Source organism: Trichechus manatus, unplaced genomic scaffold, assembly GCF_000243295.1.
Source record: "Trichechus manatus latirostris isolate Lorelei unplaced genomic scaffold, TriManLat1.0 scaffold00130, whole genome shotgun sequence".
Lineage (NCBI taxonomy): Eukaryota > Metazoa > Chordata > Mammalia > Sirenia > Trichechidae > Trichechus > Trichechus manatus.
The window spans coordinates 172,564-188,824 of record NW_004444066.1 but is presented as its reverse complement, the minus strand read 5'-3'; the positions used below and the strand labels follow the sequence as shown (position 1 = coordinate 188,824).

General features: G+C 41.4%; 1 pseudogene; it reads left to right on the top strand.

Annotated features, from left to right (window-relative positions):
• The window catches only part of LOC101351623 (immunity-related GTPase family M protein 1-like), a 16,151-nt pseudogene extending 9,360 nt beyond the window's left edge, over positions 1-6,791 (top strand).
• The last annotated feature ends 9,470 nt before the right edge of the window (positions 6,792-16,261 follow it).

The following is a 16,261-nucleotide window of genomic DNA, read 5'->3' as shown; positions in this document are numbered from 1 at the left end:
TTATAAAGACAATGTTCTACATTCTACCTTGGTGAGTAGAGGCTGGGGTCTTAAAAGCCTGTGAGCAGCCATCTAAGATACTCCACTGGTCTCACCCCTTTGGGAGCAAGGGAGAATGAAGAGAACAAGATACAAGAAAAAGATTAGTCCAAAGGACTAATGGACCACAGCTACCAGTTCCGCCACCAGACTGAGTCCAGTACAGCTAGATAGTTCCCGGCTACCACCACTGACTGCTCTTACTGGGATCACAATAGAGGGTCATGGACAGAGCTGGGAAAGAATGTAGAACAGAATTCTAACTCACAAAAAAAGACCAGATTTACTGGCCTGACAGACTGGAGAAACCTCGAGAGTATGGCCCCCGGACACCCTTTTAGCTCAGTGGTGAAGCCCTTCCCCAAGTTCATCATTCAGCCGGGGATTGGACAGCCCCATAAAACAAACAGGACTAATGATGCACAGCAGCCCAGGGACAAGGACTAGAAGCCAGGAGGGGACAAGAAAGCTGGTGAAAGAGAACCCAAGGTTGAGAAGGAACAGTGTTGACATGTCATGGGGTTGTTAAACATTGTCATAGGGCAATATGTGTCCTAACTGTTTAATGAGAAACTATTCTGCAAACCTTCATCTAAGGTAGAAAAATAAAAAAAAAAGAATTATCTATGTGAGATCAAATTGACAAAAGCAACTCAAAAGGTTTGATGGGAAGCCTAGGGGACAGTGAGTTGAAGATAATGGTGATGGAATAGTTTGGAAAAGGATAGTGAGAATAGCAGCACAACTGGAAGAATGTAATCGATGTCAATGAATTGTACACGTAGAAAGTTTTGAAATGGTGTAACTTTGGCTATGTATATTTTCACCAAAAAAAAGGTCCTCAAGGTCGAGAAGGGAGAGTGTTGACACGTCGTGGGGTTGTTAACCAATGTCATAAAACAATATGTGTATTAACTGTTTAATGAGAAACTTTGTTCTGTAAACCTTCATTTAAAGTACAATAAAAAAAGAAAAAGAAAAAGAAAAAGAAAATACCAAATTGTTTTCCAAAGCAGCAATATCAGTTTGCATTCCCCCAAGCAATTGCTTCTCATCCTCAACAGCAAATTATTTATTGGTAACATTTGTATTCTGGCACTAGCCAAATAATTATCTCTACATGGCCTTGTTAGAAAAAGTTGTTACTTAAATGAAGGGTTTCTAATTTAAGTTTTGTTGTGTTTTTAAAAAAATGTTTCTTTACCTTTACCTTTGCATTTTATAAATATAGCATCTTACAATGAGAGGGGGGTGGACAAAGATGGGTGACCTTTCTCTCTAACCCTCCTGGTTGGCCTTGTGAGTAGGGACCATGGTGGGTGATGGCAACACACTTAATTCTTACACTTCACCTATTTTCTTACTTGGACAAAAGCTTAGCAGAGAGGTTATCACTTCCATGCTTTACACTGTGTGCCTTGCTCAGCTTTCAGGGATAAGGTGCCTTGTGGGGAGAAGAATATGTGGTCACGTTCAGGCTGTGTTGCCAGTCTCGCTCCCTTCCCCTTTAGATGGGAGCACCTGTGAGTGCCCTAGTGGTAGCTATTTACATAGTCAGCTGGGTAGGGTTTTCAATTCAGTCTGTTGCTGTAGCTGTCCTTTAGCCTACCCAGTGATTTGAATAATGGGACTATGACATCTGGGTAGTAAAATAAATGGTGAAGTAAGAGGAGGTTGACAAGATAAGGGTAGGAATCTCAAATTTTTGGTGGGCTGCCACTATCGTCTAATATATCGTCTCTGACACTAGCTAGCATTTTAAGAATTTTTATTTCCTTTCTAAACAAAAAGGCCAAATATGTACTGAGCTATATCTTCTTTTACAGGTTTTTTTCAGCGAAATGTTTGCAAATTGCTAAGTGTTTATCATTCATTCATTAAGCAAATTTGCCAATTAACTACTATGTTTATGGTACCCTTCTAGATGTTTGTTTTGACATAGGTTCTTCCAGAGTTTTTTTCTTGCTACCTTTTTAACCTGCACTTGGTATCTCTCATGTATAAACATTTTAAAAACAAATGTCACCTAGAATAAAATAGAGCCTTTTACAGCTCCTCCTCCCAGTTTGGTGTGGGCTTTGCACAAGAAGGGAGGGAGGCAGAGGAGAGAAGTGGGAACCTGCTCATGTGATACTGCATGTCTGGCAGACGCCCTTTGGTTCTGAACAAAAACACCAGCTGTTTACTATTTTGGGTGAATGAGGTTGTTGGTTGCTATGAGCATTTTCTCTAAGGGAACCCTCTTCTCCTCTAGCTCTACACACAGAAATCATCCCAATCCTGCTTTTTGGCGTTTGGGTAGAGGAAGAAAGTGTCTGTGTTGAGGCCCAGTGCTGACAGGAAGAAATGTTTTGCCTGGAGACTTACTAATTCTAACTGCTTCTAATGCCCCACTCCCTAAGTGAACTTGGGATCTAGCTGTTCTTGCAACCCTTTGCACTGCAGAAGTGAAGTGCCCCTTTAACCTAGTGAGCAATGCTAACCAGATCTTCAGCAAATAAGAAATGGTCTCTTTAAGGAGTGAGGGAAGGAAGATTGGCTTTTTCGTAACATTGGCCTTTAGAGTCTCTCTTCTCCTCCAGCATCCTGGAGGAGAAGACCAAGTTTCGTCAGCCCACCTGCAGGATTCTGCCGTTCTCAACATTGGCCTTTAGAGTCTCTCTTCTCCTCCAGCATCCTGGAGGAGAAGACCAAGTTTTGTCAGCCCACCTGCAGGATTCTGCCGTTCTCATATATTGTCCTGACGGAAGGGAAGGACAGCTACTCAGCAACGTGCTGGCCCCTTATCACAATTTGCCGAAAGGTTAGCATATTTATCCCTTTGGGATTTGTATGGTTTTGTTTCCTCTTAAATTTACTGCTGTCTTTTATCCCCTATTTCTCTGTAGCCATCCAGACTTTGACTTTAGGTAGTTAATGCTCCCAGGGTTTATATTAATGCTTCTTGAGCACACAACAAATACTAACAGTACTGAGCATAGTATTGCAGAGTGTATTTCAAGACCTGATGTAACAGTGTTTAGGATGTTTCACTTTATTATTCTTTTCCTTCTCCCCTGCAGAGCCCATATAGCCAAGACTAGATTGTGGAGAAAGGGAAGAAAAAACTTTTAATAACTATCTCTGGGAACCAAGATGGTGGCTTAGTCACATGCCCCATAACGTTCCACTGCACCAAAGACCCAAAAAACCAAGTGAAACAGAAGGAGATAACAATCCAGGAACCCAGAACATCAAAAAATGTCTAAGAACTGAATGGAACACTGATTGGAAGGAATAAGGAAAGCAGCAAAAGAGGAGTGACACGGAAAGAAGGAGCTTGGCCAGCCTTCCCAGCTGCAGTGACTAACTTGACAAAGCCAGGAGTGACCTTAGGTGAAGAAAACAGCAAAGCAACTTCACGACTTTCCTAAAAGAGACAGAGGACCTCTACAGACACACACAGAAAGAAGCAGAGGCAGGGAGGTTGCCAGATCCAGAACCGGAGATACTCAGGAGAAGCGGTCCTTGACCTTGGGGGCGAGCTGCATGCACGAGGTGGTGGACCCATGGAATGTCAGCGGGAGCTCTCCCACCCAACTGGTCTTCAGGTGCCCCACCCCCTTCCTCACGCTAGAGAGAGGACAGGTCCCATTCACTAGCTGCAGACGCTAGGTGCCCTGGCATTCCCGTATCCTAGCCGGAGAAAGTACCCCCCTTGACCCATCCTCCAGATCAGAAGAGGCAGAGGGTCCCATACACTGACCGCCTTCTCTGACTGAGGGACTACAACACAGAGCCTATCTTCTTTCTCCCTACCCCACCCAACTTCGTCCTCTACGCCCCCTTGCCCACCCAACAAGCAAGACTAGGAGTGCCCCCAAGCGTGTGCCCACCGGCCACCTACTGCCCTCCATCAAGGGCCAGGTAGAGGGCGGCAGCAGCTGGACAAGGAGAGAGCTCGCCCACCACTCCTTCCTCCTTCCTTCCTTTCAGCAGGAGGCAGCACCTCTGTGCGCTATTCCACCACATATGACTCCATCCCTTAATCCGCTGTCTCAGTTATCTAGTGCTGCTATAACAGAAATACCAGAAGTGGATGGCTTTAACAAACAGAAATTTATTCTCTCAGTCTAGGAGGCTAGAAGTCCAAATTCAGAACAGTACAAGCAAGACCTCCTTGGCGGATACAGCTTGGGGGGATGGGATGTGCCTCAGAGGAGGAGGGGAGGGGCAAGAAGCTGCACCCCCGGACCTACAGGTGGCTGTGTAACTTGTCCCAAAGATGGGACATCAGGGCTTCTGGAGTAGAAGGCTCCAGGCAGCTTCACAGGAAGACACATGTGGGTCTGGCAGGTACCCTGTCACAGAAGAGAGAGTGGCTCACAGAGCCAACCTCAGTCAAAGAGATGGCCCTGACTTCTAGAAATGTTAAAGATTTGTGTTAGCTCACACAGAAAGGAGTAAGAGAATTTTAAGAGAAAATACCACAGCAATCAGTTGTAGCTGTGTGATTCTGAAAGCCCATTGGCCAGGCTGCTTTCTGAATGTTAATGCCCTAGAGTAGAAACCACTAAGTAATACCAACCAATTCTCTTTCCCATCCCTGCCCCACAAAATGCTTTCAATCTGGTTAGAGAGATTCAGCCAACAAGAGAAACCTACATTTAGAAAAGAGCTTTACTATTTATGTTAATAATAGAAATAATTATAAACAAGAATGTACAAATATAAATGTGAACTTAGAAATCTTTAGGAGTTTATTTGGGAGGCTTGCAGTGACTTAGATATTGAAGAAAATGAAGAACAAGCATTTATTCAGGTGTAGCCAACACAGTTAGAAGTTATCTAAAATTTCCATGAAAAATTTTTTAAAAAGACATTACTGAGAGGGGAAAAAAAACACTTTTTACAGTGTTAATAAAAGTAAATACTTTTTTTTTTACTCAGTGGGGAATTTTTTATGCGTGGAAGTGAGTTATTTGGTTTTGGGAGCTGGTATAAGCACTCCGCCTCCCCACGCCCTGCACACATTGCCATCGAGCTGATTCTGACTCATAATGGCGCTATAGGACAGAATAGAACTGCCCCATAGAGTTTCCAAGGAGCAGCTGGTGGATTCGAACTGCCGACCTTTTGGTTAGCAGTTGTAGCTCTTAACCACGGCTCCACCAGGGCTTCCCCATCCTGCAGAGCATTGAAAATGGGCAATCTTGCTCATTTAGTTGGGTTGGATTGGGGAAGTACACTCACCTAGCTCAGGACCGTGGGGCTGACCTGATATTCTGCTACTCAAGTCATCCTATGACCACATTCCTGCTCTGAAGTTTGATTGTTGGCACAACCAGCCTCAGAGCATTCGTCAAGTGTCCTCCGCCTCCTCCCCCTCCCCAGGAATGTGCACATCTCCTGAATGTGTGCTTTTGTTTGCTTTGATTTTAACCTCAAATGTCTTTGCTGTAGTCTTGGTTGGTGATTTAAAACTCTGAGCTTGGGATGCTAAGTCAGATGACTCCTGTGCACCCTGTTGTTCCTGGCCACCCTAACTCCCCTGCTCTTCCCACCTCTGCAGGTTACTCCACTGCTTATCAATGTGGTAGTGTCCCCTCTGTCCCCTCAAGCTCCATTATCTGCATTGTTCACCTCTGTTTTGCCGTACCATAAGGATTCGGGCATTTTATCAGAGGCAGAGGCCATGAAAGCTCAGAAGGCCTTGGCAGATGGGAACTTGCTGGAGGTGGTCTTTGCTGCCATAGAGACCCTGCTGAGAGTGTCTAGCACACTAGTCAACATTGCTGTGACAGGGAATCTGGGAATGGCATATCCACCTTCATCAATGTGCTGTGGGGCATTGCATGAGGAGGCCTCGGCTCCCACTGGGGTGGTAAGACCAACCAAACACGTACCTCCTACTCATCCTCCTGTATTCCAGATGTGGTATTCTGGGATTTACCTGGCATGGGGGCTACCTACCAAAGCCTGGAGAACTTCATGATGGAAATGCAGTTCAGCCAGTACAACATGTTCATCATCATTGCGTCTGAACAGTTCAACATGAATCATGTGTTGCTTGCCAAAACCACTGAGAAGATGGGAAAAAAGTTCTGCATTGTCTGGACAAAGCTAGACATGGACCTCAGCACAACGGTGCTCACAGAAGGGAAGCTAATGAAGAATATCAGAGAAAATATCCTGGAAAATCTCCAGAAGACACAAGTATGTAAACCCACCATATTCCTGCTCTCTAGCCTTGAACCTTTATGGCATGACTTCCCAAAGCTCAGGGTCACATTGCAAGTGGACCTCTCTGATATTAGGTACCGTGGCCCCCTACAAAACCAGAGAAGAGCATTAATGATAAAGTGACCTACCTGCAGGAGAAAATAGCCACAAACTCTTTCCAGAACACCCCAGGCATGAGGGATACAGATGATTTGGCAGAGTGTCTGAAAGCCTGCCAATTGTCCTTTGGTGTGAATGATGAATCTCTCTGGCAGGTGACTTGGAGCATGGGCAAGGAATTCTTGGAGTACATGGCCATCACCAAGTCCCAGGATCTGAAGGCTCTCATCAGAGGGGACTGAAAACTGATGTGTCTGACTTGTAGAGTCATGAAGACATTCCTCATTCTTCTCAGCTACATCCCATTCTTAGGTGCCCCTATTGTCCGCTGTGTCAGATGAAAGAAACACAAACATATCCTTGAGAGAGTTGCTGAGGACACTAAGACTGTCCTGAAAAAAGTCCTGAAAGACTCCATCATCTCAGGCTAAAAACCAACTTGGGAACAGTACAACAGGCTCTTTCTCAGGTGGCAGCCAGGATATCTGGGTGTCCTTTTCTCAGTAGAGTACACTTTTCTCCACCCAAGTCAGAGAGATTTAAGATAATACTTTCTTGTATTTATTAGGGTTATAAATTCCCTGACATGTATTATGGAAATTGCTTATCTTCCTAGCACCAATGGTAATGCATTGCTCATCTGAAGATGAACATTCATATGAAAGGAAAGTTAAGGTGATATATGAAATAAAAGGTTAGTTTCAACTTAGAAAAATAGGGGTAAATTTCAAGGTAACAAACCTACCCAACAGAATAAAAAAAAAGAAAAACATAAAGTCTCAGCAAACACAAAATCAACAATAATGAAAAAGATGAAAAGAAAATAAAGAAAAAAGAACTCAGCACAGAAAATTAAGTGGAACAAAGAAACTGTCAATACCACACACACGTACAAAATACATTAAAATGACAGCAGTAAACTCATACTTATCAGTAATTACACTGAATGTAAATGGCCTAAATGCACCAATAAAGAGACAGAGAGTGGCAGAATGAATTAAAAAAAAAAAAAAAAAAGATCCGTCTATATGCTGTCTACAAGAGACACACCTTAGACACAAACAAACTAAAACTTAGAGCATGGAAAAAAATATATCAAGTAAATAACCAAAAAAGAGCAGGAGTGGCAATATTAATCTCTGACAAAATAGACTTTAAAGCAAAATTCACCACAAAGGATAAGGAAGAACACTATATAATGATTAGAAGGTAAATATACCAGGAGGACACAACCGTAATAAATATATATGCACCCAATGACAGGGGTCCAAAATCATAAAACAAACTCTAACAACATTGGAAAGAGAAACAGATGGCTCCACAATAATCATAGGAGATTTTAACACACCACTTTCGGTGAAGGACAGAACAACTAGAAAGAAACTCAATAAAGATACAGAAGATCTAAATGCCACAATCAATCAACTTGATCTCATAGACATACACAGAACACTCTACCCAATAGTGGTCAAGTATACATTCTTTTCCAACACACATGGAACATTCTCCAGAATAGACCGTATATTAGGCCACAAAGCAAGACTTAACAGAATCCAAAACATCAAAATATTACAAAGCATCTTTTCTGACCATAATGCCATAAAAGAAGAAACCAATAACAGAAACAGTAAGGAAAAAAATCAAATACATGGAACAACACCTTGCTCAAAAACTACTGGGTTATAGAAGAAATCAAGGGCAGAATAAAGAAACTCATAGAATCAAATGAGAATAAAAACACATCTTACCAAAACCTTTGAGCCACAGCAAAAGCAGTGCTTAGAGGTCAATTTATAGCAATAAATGCACACATCCAAAAAGAAGAAAGGACCAAAATCAAAACATTAACCCTACAACTAGAACAAATAGAGAGCAGCAAAAGAAGCCCTCAGGCACCAGAAGAAAGGAAATAATAAAGATTACAGCAGAAATAAATGAGATAGAGAATAGAAAAACAATTGAAAGAGTCAACAGATCAAAAGTTTATTCTTTGAAAAGATCAAAAAAACTGATAAACCACTGGCCAAACTGACAAAAGAAAAAAAGAAGAGGAAACAACACGGATAAGAAATGAGATGGGTGATATCACAACAGATCCATCTGAAATAAAAAAGGATCATAACAGAATACTATGAAAAATTGTACTCCAACAAATTTGAAAACCTAAAGGAAATGGACAAATTTCTAGAAACACACTACCTACCTAAAGTAACACAAACTGAAGTAGAAAAACTAAATAAACCCATAACAAAAGAGCAACTGAAGACGTAATTAAAAAAAAAAAAAAAAAAAAACCTCCCAACAACAAGAAAAAGTCCTGACCCTGACGACTTCACTGGAGAATTCTACCAAATTTTTAGAGAAGCGTTAACACCAGTACTAAAGGTATTTCAAAGCATAGAAAAGGAAGGAATACTCCCAGACTCATTCTACGAAGCCAGCATAACCCTGATACGAAAACCAGGTAAAGACACCACAAAAAAAGAAAATTACAGACCAATATCTCTCATGAACATAGACGCAAAGATCCTCAACAAAATTCTAGCCAATAGAATTCAACAGCATATCACAAAAATAATTCATCATGACCAAATGGGATTCATACCAGGTATGCAGGGATGGTTCAGCATTAGAAAATCAATCAAAGTAATCCATCACATAAATAAAACAAAAGATAAGAACCACACAATCTTACCAATCAATGCAGAAAAGGCATTTGACAAAGTCCAACACCCATTCATGATAAAAACTCTCAGCATAATAGGAATAGAAGGGAAATCCCTCAACATAATTAAGGGCATTTAAACAAAGCCAACAGCCAACATCATCTGAAATGGAGAGAGACCGAAAGCCTTCCCCTTGAAAACAGGAACCAGATGAGGATGCCCTTTATCACCACTCTTATTCAACATTGTGCTGGACGTCCTAGCCAGAGCAATAAGGCAAGAAAAAGAAATAAAGGGCATCCAGATTGGTAAGAAAGAAGTAAAAGTATCCCTATTTCCAGATGATATGATCTTATACACAGAACACCCCAAAGAATCCACAAGAAAACCACTGGAACTAACAGAAGATTTCAGCAAAGTATCAGGATGCGAGATAAACATACAAAAATCGGTTGGATTCCTCTACACCAACAAAGAGTACTTTGAAAAGGAAATCACCAAATCAATACCAATTACTTAGGAATAAACCTAACCAGAGATGTAAAAGACTTATTTTCTGTAAATAAAGACAAGTACAAGACACTACTGCAAGAAATCAAAAAAGACCTACCTAAGTGGAAAAACATACCATGCTCATAGATAGGAAGACTCAACATTGTGTAAATGTCAATTCTACCCAAAGTGATCTGAAGATACAATGCAATCCCGATTCAAACACCAACAGCATTTTTTTTAACGAGTTGGAGAAACAAATCACCAACTTTATGTGGAAAAGAAGAGGCACCGGATAAGTAAAGCATTACTGAGGAAGACAAAGTGGGAGGCTTCACACTACCTGATTTTAGAAACTATTATACCGTCATGGTAGTCAGAACAGCCTAGTACTGGTACAACAACAAATACATAGACCAATGGAATAGAATTGAGAACCCAGACATACACCTATGAGCAGCTGATATTTGACAAAGACCCAAAGTCCATTAAATGGGGGAAAAGACAGCCCCTTTAACAAATGTTGCTGGCATAACTGGATATCCATCTGTGAAAAAATGAAACAGGACCCATACCTCACACCATACACAAAACTAACTCAAAATGGATTAAAGACCTAAATATAAAATCTAAGATGATAAAGATCATGGAAGAAAAAAATAGGGACGACGCTAGGAACCCTAATACACAGCACAAATAGTATACAAACAATAACTAACAATGCCCAAACACCAGAAGAGAAAGTAGACAACTGGGAGTGCCTAAAAATCAAATGCTTATGCTCATCAAAAGACTCCACCAAAACAGTAAAAAGAAAACCTACAGACTGGGAAAAGTTTTTTGGCTGTGACATATCCAATCAGGCGGAACCTCGAAAAAAGAGGCAGAGAAGATCAGATTGATCTGATCTGGCTTTATTAGGAATTTACAGACAGAGGATGGCGTCAAGATTCTTGTAATGGACAGCTATGCACCAAGAGTCACCCAGGTTGAGGTCTGGGCAGGGCAGTGCTGGAGTGGGAGTTTATATACTACTTAGTGCTTATGTGCAAGGATATGAGCAGGGGAACAAAGGAAAAAGCATGTCTAATCTATAACGATGTGGTCGTTTTTGTATGTTACTGGGTTTCAACTGACATTACCACGAACTCAGGTGTTCCGTGTGTTTTCTCTTGGCTCAGGTCACTGCTCCTGCTCTGGTTCTCTCCCAGAGTGCTGTGCGGGTAGGACCCATCTTGTATTGTTCGTGGCCCTCACAGGTGGGGAAGGCATATTATTGTACCCCTTTAGACTTCTTGAATTTTTAATCACTTAGCATATAATCTAGTCAAAAATAATTAAGTTAAAAAAAAAAAAGATTATCACGGAAATAGGGCTGCACCCGGGGAGGCTGGGTCTGTAGTGGGTTCACGGGAGCCTAAGACCGGCATTTGCCCAGTACTCAGGACTTGTGTTCTCCGACTCCTGGTTCAGATTCTGCCTGGCCTGGAGCGTGGGTTCTAGATGGGGTGACCTCTCTCGTGTTATTGAAAGGCCTCTTGCCTCAGCTCCTCTGCCCTCTCCTCACTTATCATACCAAAAGATAGAGGGCTGCCTGACCTGGGGTCCTTGTGCCTTTTTCTTGCCTTTCTTGGCAGTGACTGTGTTGCTGGGAAGAAAAGCATTTGGAAATGTGATTTGACTTTTCTGTTGTTGGAAATGTATCGGCTCTGCAGTGTGCAAGGCTGTTTGCTTCTCTGCTGTGGGTCAGCTTCATGGGAAGGGTTAGCACAGGTTAGAGGTGATACAAGTTCTACCAGATGCCTTACACACTCTTTGGGGGCTCAGGGTCACAGTCCCTTCTTCTCTGTGGTGACCACATGAGCACATGGGACCTGAATTTCATGAATGAGGACAGGTCTGTGGCAGAGGAAGATTTCAGTAGGTCCTCAACAACAACAAAAATTGAATGAAGGTGTACCTAGCCTGTTTTTGGTATTCCTGATATTCTGTTATGAATGTTACATTCTGATCATTAATAGATCAAAAGTTGACTAATATCCTCCTTGTTCCTTTCTAGGCTTATCACATTTTTGATGAACATAAAAGATAGTACGTTGAACACTGTGACACGGAAAATGAAAAATAAACATTAGGTAAGGGAAAACTTTAATTAGGGTAATTTATGAGAAGGACAAGTACACAAATGTCATGGGTTGAATTGTGTCCCCCCAAAAATATGTGTCAACTTGGTTAGGCCATAATCCCCAGTATTGTGTAGTTGTCCTCCATTTTGTGACTGTAATTTTATATTAAAGAAGATTAGGGTGGGATTGTAACATCCTTACTAAGGTCACATCCCTGATCCAATTGAAAGGGAGTTTCCCTGGGGTGTGGCCTGCATCATCTTTTATCTTACAAGAGGTAAAAGGAAAGGGAAGCGAGCGGGGGGCAGGGGGGCACCCATACCACCAAGAAAGCAGCACTGGGAGCAGAGCACATCCTCTGGACCCGGGGTTCCTTTGCGGAGATGCTCCTATACCAGGGGAAGATTGACCACAAGGACCTTCCTCCAGAGCCTACACAGAGAGAAAGCCTTCCCCTGGAGCTGATGCCCTGAATTTGGACTTGTAACCTACTAGACTGTGAGAGAATAAATGTCTCTTTGTTGTAGCCAGCCACTTGCGGTATTTCTGTTACAGTAGTACTAGATAACAAAGACAGCAAGATAGGAACAGAATCCAAAGGTTTCCATTTCGGAAGCCTAGACACTTCTTGGTTGTTAACACCTGCTGCATCTGAATATTTTGTGCCTGAATTTAAGAAGTTAGGAGATAAAAGAGGAGAGTAGTAAAAGCAAGTGGAAATATAAAGAAATACAAAGGGTCCCTTAACAAAAAAGTTGATCAACCTCACATCTAAGCAGGACAATGCAAATTGGAATGGAATTTACACCCAAATACCATTTTTCACCTATTAAGATTTGGGAAATTTGCGAAGTTTGACAGTTTGAAATTGTAGACAGATAGTGTCACATACTGCATGTGAGAATACAAAATGACACAGCCTGTAATGAGAGGAACTGTGCAATATCTAAGAAAATTACACTTCTGTTTACACTTTGACCCAGTGTTCCTACTTTGAAGATTCTATCCTGTAAAAAACAGGAAAAATTATAGAAGACATATGCCTAAAGCTATCAGTTGCAGCACTATTTGAAATGGGAAAAGACTGTAAACACGCTAACTGTGGTATGTGAGAAGGACTCAGGGACAAGTTGACAAAAGTCGACAATTTGAGAATCCATATGGATAAGTGGAGTAAATTGAAAGACATTAAATATGGCTTATTCTATGAAGGTGTAGTATAAGTAAAACAAATTCATTTGTCAACCTTGACCTACGCTAGGTCCCTAGGTGGTGCAAATGGTTTGCGCTAGATTGCTAACCTAAACGTTGGTGGTCCAAACCCACCCAGTGGTACCAGGGAAGAAAAACCCTGGCAATCTGCTTCCAGTAAGATTACAGCCAAGAAAACCCTATAGCGCAGTTTTACTCTGTAACACATGGGGTCGCCATGAGTCAGAATCGACTGGATGGCAGCTAACAACCACAATAAGAAATTGACTCATTCTTTCAAAAACTGATAAATAAAAGGAATGAATCTATGTTTATAATGTTTTGTGTATTAAAGTATTTAAGTTGTCTTTCCTATTCAAATAGCATAGTAACCAAATGGTTGATGAAAGGAAGTTGCTCATTGTATCCATTTTCCAATTAATACATTCAGAAGCAACGATAGCATTAGAATACATTTTTCATCTTAAAGAAATAATGGACCTAGACAATGATTTATCTATGAGTGCTAACATTACAAAAAGAGATATGCAGATATTACGTGCCTCCGAATGCAAGTACAAATAACAACAGTATGAAGTCTTTTGTCAAAAATTAAAAGAATCACTTCAAGCTTCCATTCCACAAGAACTAGAGGGAACAGAAGGACATGTGAAATGATATCATGAGGACAAAATTCACAAAATCCAGGCCTATGGGAAACTCTGCAGAGCAAAAAACCCAATTTCCTCAATCAATAGTTTGAAAGGAAAAAAAATAAAAAAGAAGAAACCTATAGATAACAAAGAATATAGTTAGCAATTAATTGAAATATGCAGTCTTTATTTAGAGCCAGATTCAAACAAAAGGTAAAAAAAAAAAATTATGAGAAACCCAGGAAAATATGAACATTAACTGGATACCGGATGTTGTTAATGAATGATTGCTATTTTTTATGAGTGATAATGGCAGTGTGGTTGTATATAAAAAAGTGTCCTTATCTTTTAGGAGTGCATGTTAAAAATTTATGTCTGATATGAGATAATGTCTGGAATTGTCATTAAAGTCATGGTGGGTGGTGCCACATATGAAAAAAGATTGGCCATAAGTTGATATTTGTTTAATCTGAGTGATGGGGACTTATTGTATTATTCAATCTACTCATATACATGTGAAATTTTTCATAATAAAAGGCTAGATATAAAAGCTATCGAGACCCAGAGAGAAGACTTTTAAACTCCCCAAATCATACTATTTAGGAAACCAGTTTTGCCTGTCTCTATGTGGTGCGAACTGTTCGCACTGGACGGCTAACCTAAGGTTGAAGGTTTAAACCCATGTAGCAACACCACAGAAGAAAGGCCTAGTGATCTGCTTCCTTAAAGATTACAGCCAAGACAACTCTATGGGGCAGTTATACTCTGTAACACACGGGGTCGCAATGAGTTGGAATCAACCTGAAGGCAACGGGTATAAGACAGTACTCTCTGAGTCTTGAAAGGCATCGAATTTATTTTTGGCCAAGTTCCTCCGAGGCATGTCAGCCAGGAAGGAGAGAACGTGGCCTACCACCTAACTAATGTAATTTCTCCCAGAGCGCGGCGTTGTGTTCTTCACTGCTTCATGCCCTGCACCTGCAACAGTGCCTACATTACGGTGGGCACTCACGTGATGTGGAATCAACTCCATTTATTCACACAGATCAAAACACACCATGTTCAAAAGATTTCATGTCCAAAGTCCTCAGAACCCCTCCTAGCCTAAAACTTCCATGCGTGCTCTCTGCCGTTGCCCACAGGTGAGGAGGGTTCATTAATCAATCCTCCTTGGTCAGGATGAGGAAGTCTGAGTGAAAAATCGGCTTCCAACCCATTCCCCTGCTGTGTGTGTGGCCTGCTGGATATAAAACTCTCTGTTTGAGGCTCCTGGTCTGCTTTACCTAAGCTTCATTCTGTTACTAAGTTTCAGAGAGCAAAGGGACAATCTGACACTGCTTCCTAGTTACCATCTGCATTCGCCCTCCCCCAGATCCACCACCTTTGTCTGTATGGACTTATTTTTGAATGAGCTTTCCCATCCATTTCCTGCAACTGCAGTACACCTGTACAGTTGTATCCAGAGCCCCCAGCAGTCAGCTCCACCCACCGCCAGGAGATACAGGTTAATTCTCTGCAGGCTGTTGTATGTTTTTGCTGGGTTTGAAGACACCGCTTTCAAATCCTGCTCAAAAACACACACATTCACACAACCTTAGAATATATGGAATAGGATTCTTCTGAATTCATCCTCTGTTCCATAAATGAGCCCTGGGTTCCCTCCTGACTGTGCCTGAGGTCAGGTGACAGACCCAGGAGGGCTGTGCAGCAGAGATGGATGAGGAGTTCTTGTCTGGGAGGCCTGAGTACTACTTTGGCTGGCACATTTTATCTTCAGGTTGTGATGAGTTTTTTGTTTGCTTGTTTGTTTGTTTGTTTTCTTTGAAAAAACAAAATCCATCTCTTCTGTTAACTGGTAGGTAGTTGGAAATGTCGCTTCTGGTTCCAGTGAAGAGATGCCAAGAAAACCGAACACCTTGCCAAAGAGGACCAGCAGGTGATTCTGTTCCCCTTTCTTACTCCAACGGACTTCTCTAAGGCATGGTTTCTGCACACATCCTCTTTAAAGATACTCTGCATGACTGAGAGAGTACACCTGATGGGATGTGTTTCTTTGTGGCTCGTTATGAAGACTGACAAGCAGTGTAATGCATCACCTTGCAATGTCTCCCATCTTTTCTGAGCTCACTTCTCTTTTCCCCCTATTCTCACTGCCCTGGAGTATACCTTACAAATAAAGCAGTAGCATTAATCATTTAAGGATCCTAAACTAGGACATATGCATGCACGTACATAAACACACTCACACCAAAAGTTTTATAAAACTATATTTACCATTAATAAACTTGACATAGTCTCTATTCTATTCAATCATTAAAAAAGTTAGTATGAGACACTTAGTTGCTTTTACAACCTTCAAATTGTTCATGTGCCACAATGTGAAAACTAGTGATCTAGTGAATGATCAGGGTTTCTGGATACAAAGGAACTAAGGAATGACTGAGACACAGCTTGGAGAACTGATAGAGTCTAAGGAATCAGAGTCCTTCATGAATCCAAAAACCAATCTGGTCCAAAGTCCATGCTTGCTTCTCTCGTGGATCATTTTTAAAGGGGCTTTATTATCCATTTATGGTGATGGTTGATTCTACTCCTCTCAGGAAAACAGCACAACACTTTGATGATGGTGCTGGTCATTGCAGGTAAAAATGGAAGAGGTATGAACTGCTCAGAGGTGCTCACACGATGGAGAGGGCATGATGACTGTCCCCATGCTTCAGTCTTCTAAAAGTGGACATGAAAATTGTAGGTAGTGGAGGACAGCTGTGGCAGA